General features: G+C 29.1%; 1 protein-coding gene across 20 annotated transcripts in view; it reads left to right on the top strand.

Moving 5' to 3' along the window:
* The window catches only part of br (broad-complex core protein), a 132061-nt gene that overhangs the window by 36126 nt on the left and 81452 nt on the right, over positions 1-14483 (top strand). Inside the window, exon 1 of one of the 20 annotated variants that reach the window (XM_076419861.1) lies at positions 6277-6413. The exons of the other annotated variants lie outside the window; for them this stretch is intronic. The gene's annotated coding sequence lies outside the window, so the exon portion shown is untranslated. Of the gene's footprint in view, positions 1-6276; positions 6414-14483 lie in introns of those variants that run through there. 20 annotated transcript variants of the gene reach the window in all.

Raw genomic sequence — 14483 nt, 5'->3', positions numbered from 1 at the left:
TGTTTGATGTAATTTATTACAAAACTAAAACAATACTACAGCAAAACTATATAAAAATATCATGAGTAATACATTTAAAAATAATATTTTCCTCATTTCGTTATGTAAACGCAAATTATTTTTATAAAAAATCGCTGAGTAACAATCAGAACACAGATATCATGAAGTTTATTTGGTTTCATTGGTTGGAAATCAAATTAATTAGAAAATATTAAATTAAATATATTTTCTAGTACATCAAACGAATTATTATAACTTTAAAATGATTAGTCTATATTAATCGCAACTTTTATTATGTTTATTGTTTTTATTTATTATTCAATTAAAAACCTAACTAAATCATTTGATACATAAGAAGCTTTTATATTTTATAAGCTGAAAATCAAAATAAAATTGTAGTGAAAATATAATATTGCAGTTAGAATTTAAACTATGTTAAAAACAATTAAAAACATACACCAAAATGATACAAACGCTACTGACTGGATGCTTCTAAATTTTCGAAACAGACCAATTTATTTATCATTCATATATCAGCAGTGTACCAGTTTATTGTATACAAGCATTCATATTTCGTTTTGAATATATCCAGGTACATATAATTTATTTCATATAAAGTAGTGATTTTGCTAACCACATAATTTATTTGATGAATATGGCGTTAAGTATGAACCATTCCACCTTGCTGAAAGCGTTCGTAATAAATAATTCCTTTTGCATCCCACCAGATACACAACAGCACCCTTTACCCGTGTATATTGGATCTTGCAACTGTTGTTGACGACTGACCGAGATACTCTCATGAATATTCGCCCTTAGGATAGTCGTACAAGATCCATTTCTCATTATCGATAAGAATTTACCTGGTTAAGTAATGTTATGTTTCTTATAATTTCATAAAATAATATGTTAAATGGTATTACATGACAAAATATAATTTAATTGTTGTATTACTCTAACAATTATATGAATGTTTTATTTTGGAATTTAAAAAATAAAATAAATATTACTATTTTGTTATAAAAAATAAAATCAAAATGCTGAATAAGTGTTATACTTTTAATTTTTTGTTATAAGTTTTGAGGACGTCCTCGCTAGGATATCCTACATTTTTAAGCGCACTTACTAACTATTATTGAAGACTTAAGATTTTAAGATTACTTAAACACTCACCATCATAAATTAATGAAAATAATAGGTTTTAATAAAATATTTATAATGTTTAAAATATGTTTTAACTTAATACTCGCTTTTGGTCATATTATTTTTTTAAATCTATGCAAGAGCAATAGACTCCCCGTTATTTAAACATTCGTCCTATTAATGAGTATAATGAACTAAACTTGAAACAAAATTGAGTTGTTTTCAGTTGTTTGAAAAATAGTCACTAATATTCTAATAGTGGTTCAACTTTAGCAACGCAATCATGTGAACAGCGTCAAGGACTTATCCTGAAGAAGTCATCTAGGGCTTATTTAACTTTTCTCAATATAATATATTTTAGATAGATAGATACGCCTAATATAATTTATTTTATAAAATTATATTTTTAACTTATTTTAGTAATTTCATTCATTTATATTAATTTCTTGCCATTTCTACTTCACAAGTAACATGAATACGAGTTAAATACATCACTATGTGTTTATTCGATTAAAATTGAATTGGAGTAAGCTAAATTTAATAGTAACACTTGTACACCTTTGTACAAGTTAGTGTAGTTTGTTTCGCAACAATCTTTTGAATTCCTAAATATTGTTCAGTAGTTATATTTCTTCCATGATGGTGTGATTTGGTGATCTTCTTTCATGATTTATGATGAATAATTTCGTGGATCCTTTAGATTTCCAGAATATCGTGCTTCATTAGTTATATAATGACAAGCATTGGTAATGAATGAAGCCACATTATTTTTACAGTATAAGATTTCTATTCGATTTGATGGCTTTGTATGTTACAATATTTCAATCTTGTTTCAGTCCCAAAATTACTGTTAATAGTGTTGGTCATAGACGCATGCTAATTTAGTTGTTTCAACGTATATAATATTTATATGAATGTCATATACTATCAACTATTACTATAGGAGTAATTTCTTAGCCCTTAGTAATTTCCTAATTTTGTATAGTTTATTAATAATGTTATATTATTATATTTGTAGAAATATATCAGTAAAAAAGTATAACACTAAAAAGGTAAGGTAAAAATCTGTTTTTAAAATTAATGAAAATACACAATATGGATTGATAATTTGCGTTCCACATAATAATATTGAAGATTTTGACTCAAACAGACTAGCATTCTCATATTATATATCGTATTTCAATAAATATTTCTTCAATATGCAGATTAAGAGCATCAACAGTCACTGGAAACGAACTCTCGTTATAGTCTCATATGGTTTTAACACCGCAACATTTTAAGTGCTAAACTTCAAAGTAGATCAACACCATCATTTTAATGTTGGCATCACCAATTGAATTTGTAACTGGTGTTGATTCAGTGTGTAGAATTGGTCTTTGGAATCTGCGCTAATATTAACGTATGTAAGAGACCAATTCTGATCTAATATATCAGCAAAATGATATACAAAATTATTGTATTTTCTATTGTCATTGAAGTGACCGGTCATCATTGAGTATCATTGAATTTCAATTCCTAAAAAACTCAATTTACGTTCTTCTTTATCAATACCAAGATTTTTTGAGAATCTATCCACTATTAATGAGCCCAATTTCAATAATTTGGACAATTATTAAAATATTATGCATGGAATCTTCTTCAATCAATTGCTTCAACACTTCAGCACTAAACCTATCGGTTTTCCTGAGTCGCTCCTTGTTTTGCAAAACAAAATCGCTATTTTCGTAAAACGGTAGGAATCAATTAAAAATTATAAAGCATTTGAACTTTTTATTAATGATAAAAATATGGATCACACCATATTATTTAGAAGGGAATCTAATCCCACTATATCTCTATAGTTGAAACAAAACTTTGTTATTTATCTGTTTATTTAATATTTTGTAATGGTCTCATTTATTTCAATGACAGTAAACGTTGATATCAGATAAAATAGTCTATTTACGTTGTTACTATAACAGTTAAATAATATTCCCTTTTATAAAACCACATGAGAAAAATACATTCTGAAAATATGTTAGAATTCAGTAAATATTTAATTACAAATATATATTTTTTTAATAAACATTTATAATAATTTTACAAACGTTGAACAATGCCGATATTTTGGAAACTATTAGCCGAACGGTGAAATATGAATCATAAAGGTAGCTGTAGGTCATACAGTTAATTAGTTTTGCTTGTCAATTCGCGTTGTGTACTGCTGTGATAATCACGGGTTCAAACCCTGCTAGGACTTTATGTTTGTGATTATAGTTGTAAATGTCTCCGCAAATCCATTATTAATTCATATATCTACCTGTGTAAATGTATTTGTAAATGCTGTACAACAGTGTACATTTCAATCAAGCATAAACAGTCATGCCAGTAGTCAGGCTGGGTACGACCAAATGTCTTCTGGAATGGTGTCTAAGTCGATCACTCGCCAATCGGTAGATTTAATGCCGAGAACGTGGTTCGGAGTCCATGTTAAGCCAAATTTAAAAAAGACTTAGTTAATAAAAAGGATGCTTTAAAATATTGCAAGAATATATCTCTTATTATCTGATACAATATATTTCTTTCGCCTCTAAGGTTAATCTGAAAGAGTGTCGAAATACATTTGCAGGGCTGCTATTACAAAGAAGTCGATGATCGATGAAAATGGTTCGAATGAAATGGTTAGAGCGAGATATAAGACGGAATATCTGGTGAATAAGGTAGATGTAACAATTGACTGTTTCGTCTGCAAGAGTTGATATAATAATCAACATATCCTATGAAAATACATTTTCATGCTGAATTGATTGCGTAATAATAATTTCCTGACAAGATAATTTCTAACATTTTATCACTCTAAATAATTAACAATTATTTTTAAAATATATACCAACCATATTCTATTTTCAATTCTCCCATATCATTGTTTTATTTACAAATTGGCCTATCTATAACCAATAACTACGCGCTTTTCTACATATATATCTTGATATATAATAAACAGCAATTTTATTTTTATACACGATACAATCTTGACTATTTTTAGATTTCTATTTTTCTTTCAATTTTTATCATTAGCATAATGATTCGAGCAGTTGAATGGAATCAATGTTCTAGATACGAGAAAAATTTTTTTCTTATATATAAATATATAAATATATATATATATATATATATATATATATATATATATGGGATGTAGATTAATAGAGTTTACTTTTGGAAGCGTTGTATTCGACCAGATAAGAACTTTAAGTCCACAGCTCTAAACCTTCCTCAACGGTAATCTACTGTGGTATTTCAAATTATAAAATTACTCTTCTACACCAGCAAGTCTTAAGGTTAATTTTCATGAGGTTAATCATTATGAAAAGATGGGATATAAAAGAAAAAACTACTTATGTAAAAATCAAAACCAAAACATGACATCCGCAAACTATTGTGTCCGCCTAGAAAGGCTACCAAGAAGAAACAATATTTAGAATTCCTGCTCCTATTACGAGAATTATAAAGACTACAGATTTTTGATTGGAGAAGATTTTAGTATTCGTCCAATGGGAATCCAGATAACTGCAAAAAGAAGTTCAATGAAATGCCGACTTTAATTGATTTCTTCGAAGAACGAAATGTAACAAAATTAAATAAACGTGGAGGAGATTTGGATCTGAACTCTGATCATTCTCCTATGTTTCTCGCCATGAGTTACTTTTTGTTTTTGTACTTATTTAGATTCTATCGCTTATGTTGTAACCTATAATAATATCAATGAGATATTATTTAATTTAAGAAAAAAACTGTGATCTACAAACACTAGTGTTAAAACCAAACATTACCCAAGAAATAGCGGCATTTTCCAAGAGATTTTATAAGGTGTGTTCGAAAATTTACTAGATCATTTATTATGCATAGATGAATGTTACCGGCGATAGGGAAAATAACTTGACGTTAAATCTTCAAACAAATTAGAAACATTCATTTACATTTTTTAAATTAATGAACCTTAGATATAATATGTGTTTTGTTCTTATTGTAAACGTAAAATCTATTGCTGTTTACCATGTATTAATTACTCTATATCAACATTAAAATGTCATTTTTATGATTTAATATATTTTTGAATATTGAAGCAATGTAGCAAATTGTTTAGAATTTGCAAGTGATTTGGCAATCATGCATGAGAAACAATTAAATTTAAAGAGAATATGGATAAACAAACCATTCCAATTTTTTTTTATTAATTATATTACGAAAAAAATGCGTAAAATTCAACAAAAGCTAGTCACGTGAGTAAACAGAGCGGATAAAATGTCCTCTACCATTATCTGGAAATGGCTCTCTCACCAATCTATAGGTTTAAGGCCTAATATATTATGCAATAGATCATATCCTCATAAACCATAGATTGTGTGAGGGACGCTAAATCTTTAAAAAATATTAATTATAATTAATATTTTACACATATGTAGATATATAAATTATACTTTTTATTTGATTATTGTTTGTGCTGTAACTAGTATTCTTCAATAAATAAATATATGAATAACTTATTTCATAAAATCTAAAATAATTAAATACCTAATATCATAATCTACCATAGTCACTAATCTGTTGTACTCAAAATTGACATGAGCTGGTTTGGTTGGCGCAGTAGTAAAGGCGACGGTCCTTCTGCTGTTGCGAAACTCGCGGGTCGTAAGTTTATGTTTGTGTTTTGTTAACATTTGTGATTGTCTTTAGTCAAGAGTGCAAAATCTGACAAGGAAAATTATCCCAGTCACGCCAGTAACCAGGCTGAGTAAGACCGGATGTTTTCTGGAATGATCTCCAAAGTTAGTCCAACTGTATTTGCAGTCGAGATAAATCGTAGTTGGTAAAAAGGAGAGTTTAAAATATACAAATGACGCAGAAGAGTATAAATTATAACAAATAGGCTAATTAATTTTATTCAAACCATCCAGATTCATCCCTAAGACAAGAATAAAAAATTAAATATTAACTATTGAGATTTCTGGTTGCAATCCGAAAGTTGCAGGCAACCCTTGCACCTTTTCAATAAGTCTACCTTACCCATACATTTCCGTTACACGACGCTCATGCGTTCATAAGTGTTGCATTTACGACTTTTATCTCGTTTCATATTAAATATTGTCATTTTTTTTATCAGCAGATCCAGTCGAGTTCGCAAATATAAAAATTTTGATAAATAGTTTCCGATGAATTTTTACACTAGCGATTTTGTTGCTGCGCTATATCATACAGGGTGGTGTCAAGGATAATCCACAAGGAAAAGCGTGAGTTTACTTACATTTTTTTAAAATTCTGTTAATAAGTTCTATGTATTGATTGTAAATACGGTGCATATTATAAGTGCGATATGTAAACATTGAGATTTTATGACCTAGAATCATTGTTGCTGCTGTTCTATAAAATCGTAGATTCTCTTAATAATTCGGATTAGTCCAATCTCTTTAACAATAATAAATTAAATTACCCCAAAATTTTCGCTCTATTTTAATACAACTTTAAGAAATATTTACATAACGCGTATCACTGTGTATTTTTTATCTACAGATAAAAGTACTGCTTTTTATTATTTATAGGTCTAATATATCTTATCTTCCTAATAATAAATGTTGGTAGTTTGATTCACTTTGTGTAAACAAATAAGAGACTTTTATGCTCGGTAAAAAAAAATATTTTTGCTATTTTAAGATTAGTTTCCTAGATTTTTTTCGGTTTAAATATTAAAAAATAAATCCTGCCATTCATTTAGAGACATTAAAAAAGGGGTGCGTTGAGACTCAATACACTACGTCTAGATAATGCACAGATAAAATATATAATAAATTTAAGTCGCCATTTGTATATATCAGATTGGATAGAATAAATATTAATATAAAACAAGTATAGAAAGCTTAACTTTATAAAATTTTATTTAAAAAATTATGTTTAAGAAATATTCTGTTTTTACATGTTTTTCTTAATATATTATTAGAATGAAATTACCCAATATCAAGGTCCTCTCTACCGAAAATCATGTACAAATACACTAAAATATGTTACACTTTTTATATTTTTACAGCCAGCTCGCTTATACCATTATCGCTTAATCAATTATAAACAATGATAAAAAATATATTAAAAGTACACTAATTTTTTAAGGGTATATTATATGCTATATTGTATCACCAATATATCATTATTTCACACAAGAACATTTTTTATAATCACTCATGGCCTCAACTTATTTTTAACAACCTATAACATAATTTATTTTTTCTTAATTTTTTTTATACCAAAAACTCTTCCACAACCGCTCTATTCAACTCTATCAAATCGAAACTAACTGAAACGATCGTTTAATGGGATTAATGATATTAAAACCAATCAAAGAAGTTTTTGGATATATTAAATAACTTTCTCAAAGACTATGTATGTATGCTATGGCAGGCGACTGACATGGCTCTGATTTCAAAGAGAAGAAACAGTTGTCTTTTTTGTCAGACTTTTCTTAATAAGGAAAGGAGCAATTTAGAGAAGAAGAAGTCAGTCCCTTAGCTACAATCCAACAATTAAGAAACAACCTTGAAATCTTTACGAACTAACATATTCTACTGAAATTGGGACAGAAGCTTGTAATTCAGGGTATAAAGCTCCCAAAGGCGGATTATAGTAGCTCAGTTGTTCAGCAATAGACAATTAAAATTTCAAATAAACAAAAATTGAAAAACCATTCCATAAGTAAGTATGTATAGTATGGAAGCATATACCTTGGACGTTTGGATAATAACAGTACTATTTGAAAATTCATAAAATAATTAAGTAATAATTCATAAAAATATTATAAAAGACAAAGTGTGTATTAAGATACAGACAATACACAACTAATTTTACTACAACTATAGGATGTCCACACGGCACAACGACATACGTGAACATTTCCCTTGGAGAGAGGGGGAAGGTGGAAGAAGAAAACAAGGCGGTGTGTTTATGTAAATCTACAAGACTGGCGTATATCCAATAAGTCTGGACTTCTTCTCGTATATATAATAAAAATGTATAGTATATGTTGTATTTCAAAAGTGTAATTATTCTTTTATCGCAATGGTATTGTAATATGCGCCTGCCTCTAAAGATCATTGTATTGTTAGATAAAATGATATTCTATTCAGTATTACCACATATGCAATCAACACTATAGTTTCTTTTGTTTTATCAAACAATAAATAAATTCGCATCTATGCCTCACAAGCATAATTGATTGCATTGATAAAACTTTAACATATAATAATTAATATGTCCTAGTCAAAGTTGCTCTAGTCAGCAAATGTATTTTTCATTCATAATCTATTTCAAACATAAATATTAATGCGATAACCAAGCAGAACAAATAGCATTATCTGAATATATTATGGAGATATTAGTCAGCTTTAACTACTATAGTTACCATTACAGTTCTGTGGAATAAACAAAAAATTTTGCAATTTTATCCTACTCATAACATCTTTAGGATTAAATGCATCTCAGAAAGGATTGTGTTAATTGTGTTTGTCAATGTTAGCTTGTAATATTAGTAGAGGCTATAGTATATAAACCAAATAGTAATAGCTTCGTTAAGTTAAAATAAATAGTGGAAATAAGGCCCGTCAAATATGCCTTAATGGTATCTATATATGTTACTATATAATGCGTTAATATCTTTGTATTTCCTATAATTATAGAAACAAAAATAGGAAAAAAGGGAAACCTATACAAAATACCTTGCAGTTCTTATTGTATAAGTTTTATATATTCTGATGATATATAAATTGATGAATCATATCCGTAATCTCTGCAATAAAAGAAGCTAAAGCAGGTGTACCACCACAACTAAATGTACTGGAACCAATGCTTTATCTACTCTACACTTCATACTACATTTGCTGATGATACTGCGATTATAGCTGTCGGAAACAATAGTGAAGAAGCCTAACGAAAATTACAACAGGCAAGTGATAATATAAATAATAGGACACAAGCTTGGAAAATAAGAATTAATGAAAGTAAATCTGTACATGTGCAGTTCACCTATAAACAGACCGTACAAGCACCAATAACATTAAATAATACTATCATTCCATATACCAACAACGCTAAATATCTCGGAATGAATATTGATGCAAAACTTCGCTGGAAGAAACATATACAGAAGAAAAGAAAAGACCTGGAATTGAAATATATGAAAATGTACTGGCTAATTGGAAGAATATCACAATTATCAGTACATAATAAGTTACTATTATATAACCAAAAACTGAAACCTATATGGACATACGAAGTTCAATTATGGGAATGTTCTGCAAATAGTAACATAAATAAAATACAAATTTTTCAGAACAAAGTCCTGAGAGGCATTGTGGGCGCACCCAAATACTATAGGACTGATTACCTACATTGAGGCCTTCACATACCCACAGTCAGTCAAGAAATCAAGAGAATTGCAAGGGGGCATGAGGAAAGACTTCATTCTCATGAGAATATTGAAATATTGCAGCTTTTTGATATCACCAGAACAGGACACAGACTCAAAAGAATCAAACCATCTGATCTTGTGTAGTGTTGTGTAGTGAGGTGCATATATAAAAAATACAGCAGTGACATGTATAAACATTATTTCACCAGAGACTGAGATAAGGCCGATAGGTCCTATACTAGCCTAGTCATATACCTGGATTTAAATTTTTATTAAGACAAATTGTAGGTTAGACGGAAACGACTAGTAATAATGTATTAATTAAATAATAAAAAAAATATCCGTAATCAGCAATAATTACTAACATAATAGTTAATATTGGTTAGGGTAAAAGCAATTTCTGTTTTTCCTAATACCTAAAAAATCACGAAACATATCACATTCTATATAACAAAGTACCTCAGTGAAAAGTATTTTCGCTTTGGAAATAGATACCGCAAGATAATTTTCAGCATATTAAACTCTTTTGATAATTATTTGATATTTATGATGATGAATACTTACGTTTGATAAATGCGTACGTGTCAGAAAGTTATCATAATTCTCATCTTGACCACGATGGAAGTAAACATCAACCATGAGAGAGTTTTGAAACATTCACTTAAGATTAAATAACAAAAGAAGTTTGATAATTGTGTTCAATGAAAATTAACACTGAAAAATTTTATGGATCTAGTCTCCATTTGTGATTCACTACTAAATAGAAATAAAATCGATCCAAAATAATATGACGTCAACTGATTCAATTAAATTGCTGAAAAAGGACAAGCAATATGACTTGCTATTGCAATTGCTCTTTTTTAACAGTGATCGGGTACAGTTTGCAATAGTTTTGTGTTGTTGTGTGAGTTGTGATATTCTATTAGAGCTCGAATGGGAAGGCCTGCCGCACAACATAGTTTTTTTTTCACATGGTATCAGCAAGTTGCCAAAAAGATTCAAAAAATGTAAAAAATTATGTAAACTATTTTAATTAATATAATACATTACGCCAATTTTTCTCAATAAATGCCTTTTTTAAGTGAAAAATGATAATCGTAGTACATGCAAGCACCTAATACATCTGTTGGGCATTAAGACAATGGTTTGTTGTATTTACTGAACGGTAACAGAAACAGATTTGGAGGAGGATTGACCACGCAAAAAAGATCATTATATTCTATTAAGATAAATACAAAAAATCGCGATTATTCCAATTAATTAAGGGGGAGCTTGTGTGTGACTGAATCCTCCAATGTGTTGAATGTAAAATAAAGGGTACGTCTAATATAAACTGAAGAACAGTTAAATTAACCCAATCTTCCTAACTAATTTTTTTATTAATTTTAAATTAACTAATTTTGTTATGCTCTATTATATTTTTATTAATTCATGAAATACACAAGATAGAATTCTGTATGGAATAATACATCACACAAACAAACTTCACGGCATTGCTGGCACATACGTAGTTTTTTTTTAATTTTCACACCTTACAGGCTCACATCTTTTAAACGATCGATCGTAATAACCTGAATTTTGATCGTCAAACCCCTAACATGTTTATAAGAATGAGTAATTAGCTTGACACGAAGCGATAGAAAATGTATTTTCAGGATTTATAATGAATTTAAAATGTATGATAATGTCTTAAAAATTCTTGATAGCAAAATTATTTGAAACCATAGAGGACTATGTTTAGCAATTAATTTGTTAGCATATAAAAACTGAATAACGAACAGTGTAAGATTGGAGAATTATCTCATACTACAGCACTTAAATACCTATGTAAGACCATCAGTTTACGCTTAACACCTTAACGCAGACTGATCTATAGTATATAAGTTTTACCTATACTGAAAGTGTAGTCAATGAAAACTAGCCTAACGGCATGTTGCTGAATGGTATATTTCAATTAATCTTCACATTCTCTAATACAGACCAATAAAAATACAAATCTAAGATATATTAAAATCATTATTGATATTGTTTATCATAATTTTTTATGATAATATATCGATTAGTCACACAAAATAGACTAAAAATACGTTTTCAAGAACTATGTACTGAAGAACTTTGCTAATATATATCAATCATTGAAAACCGATAAAATATTAAAAAATATTTAGATAACATTCCATTGCGTAAGACTTGCCTCGATTATTATTAAACTCGTTAGTAATTATTATATATAATAATAAGTGCTATGATAAATGTTTTCACATTTAATTTCTGATTGATTAAATTCACTGTAACTTTGTTTTTTTTAAGTTGTAGGACGTAGAGTATGTTCTCGCTGTTTTGTAAATAAATTTAAATTTTAAAAATTAAAAATCAAAGCAACAAAGACATTCTGTTATTGTTAAAAATGTATTGAAATATTACTCATATTTATGAGAGATGATCAAGATGCTGAGAAAAATATACCTTTAAAGGATCCATAATAATCGCATTTTTGGTAATCACATAATTAATCATTATGGGTTGCTTCTGTCTTGTTTCCCCTCCTTCATCTTTCCATTATCACAGAAGGGACGGTATTTGATATGTATGGTAAGTTATAACTGACCCCTTACATGCAGTTTTTCTCATTGGAGACGGATCAATGTTGAAATTAATGATATTAACATATTAAGTGTAAGGTATTTACAAAAATATAATTGAAAAATCCACGTATGAACTTATTTGTATGCTATATGGAACGATTACGCTGATGACAATGAAGAATTTTTTTCCATTTTGATAACAAATCTTTTCCATTTGGAGGTACAGATTTATCATCAGTAACTATAAGGTGTATAATAGGCATGATCCACATGATATAATATCCACTTTTTTACGCATATTTTATAATATTTAACAAAAAAGCTGTGTTTATATGAAGATTGTCATCAAAAATATATTCCATAAATGTGGGCTTATAAAGTTATACTTTACAGAAAGCAGAGTAGCTTTTTGTAAGAAACCGTTATCATCGACATTCTCTTAAAACTTAGGTAATATAATTTATAGTAATAACATCTATAGTTAGACTTGAAGAATATAAGGGATATAAGGGATAGCCAAAACTGGTCAAGGTCGCAGAAATAACTTAAACTTTGTATTACCCAAACAAAAACGTATAAGTTCCATCCACTCTAGTTGGAGCTCGATTTCCGTGCCCAGTCTCGCGATAATTCCACGTGAAATTAATCAGATTAGGGCAAAGCTGTTGTAACATTGTTACCAATACTTTAAACATGAACGGTAGCTGGAAAACTATCACGTATTGGTTGTAAATGGGCCCAATCGTTGTAAGTGAGTGCGATAAATTATTAGTTAAAGTGCAGAAGCATTAGCGTTTTTCCCCAACTTTTTTGGTATAGGCTTAATTACTGTCTCGATCCTCCGAACTGAGAGGAATACACGGATAATTTTCACTAAAATCAACATGTGATTTCATTTTTGTTAAAACGTTATATTGGTGCACTATATTGAATTCATAACTCAACAAATTTCCAAAATAACCTTCTTAAGACTAAAATCAAATCCCCTGGACATCTTCAGTACGTTTTTAACACGCATTCGATATGGTATCTAAACGACGTCTCCTATTCTTCGCATTTTCTCGGCACAATTTTCTAGCTGCTTACGGGGAGTCATTTGGTTCACAGTCATAGCAATTCCTATTTCTATCTTCTTATTTATTGTACGTGTTTATAGTGATTAATTTTTATGCGTTGGTATTTTTATTTTTATTTTTTGTTCTTCCTATCATATTCTGTAAAAGACAACTTATACTACAATTAAATGTACGGGATAAGTTTAAAGAAGGAAAATCTATAATAACTAAATTACTCAACGACTGGCCACGTGTTAACCATAAAAATACTTTGATCTAACGTTTTTATGACGACTCCTGGACATAAGGTATTTTGCTGTCATCTTACGAGGCAGAGATACTTTTTTGCTTAAAAAAAACACAGAAAAAATCATAAGACTATTTACAGTACGTAATTGACAGAAAATATCAGATTCTAATGCACAAATAATAGTAAATATATAAATAAAATAAATTCACAAAAATAAAACCTACCAGTGATGAGATCATATTGACAACACTGTACCCGCAGAATGACATTACTAAAATTACTGACAACGTAAACAAGCTATTAGAAGGAAAACAAAAAGTCAGGAAACGGGACGCAAAATGTGTGGGACCAATGTAGGTGTTAATATTTTACGCCCCTGGACATGAAGTATTTCCCCTGATATCTTACGCAGCAGGAAAGATAACTTTTATTAGAAAACAAAAATTATCATAATAGTAGTTATTCAGAACAAAGTCCTGAGAGGTATCGTGGGCGCACCCAAATACTATAAGACTGATTACATACATCGAGACCTTCAGATACCCACAGTCAGTCAAGAAATCAAGAGAATTGCAAGAGGGTATGAGGAAAGACTCCATTCTCATGAGAATAATGAAGTATTGCAGCTTTTGGATACCATAAGAGCAGGACACAGACTCAAAAGTATCAAACCATCTGATCTTATGTAGTGTTGTGTAGTGAGGTGCATATAATAAAAAAAAATACAGCAGTGACATGTAGAAACATTATTTCAGTAGAAACTGAGATAGGGCCCATGGCCCTCCTAGTTATACACCTAGATTAAAATTATTATAAAGACCAATTGTAGGTTAGTCGGAAACAACTAATGACAATGTAATAATAAATAATAAAAAAATAGTAATTACAGTACGTAATTCACAAAAAAATGTCAAAACCTATGCAAAAATAATCAATCGGAAGACTAGGCGCAAAATATGTGGATTGTGTAAGTATAGATGTAAATATTTTTCTGATATTCTGATAGTTTATTAGATTTA

The sequence above is a fragment of the Rhynchophorus ferrugineus genome, unplaced genomic scaffold (assembly GCF_030347505.1).
Source record: "Rhynchophorus ferrugineus isolate W39M unplaced genomic scaffold, kcgeb_rfMv2 rfM1, whole genome shotgun sequence".
Lineage (NCBI taxonomy): Eukaryota > Metazoa > Arthropoda > Insecta > Coleoptera > Curculionidae > Rhynchophorus > Rhynchophorus ferrugineus.
This window is presented reverse-complemented; position numbering and strand designations above follow the sequence as displayed.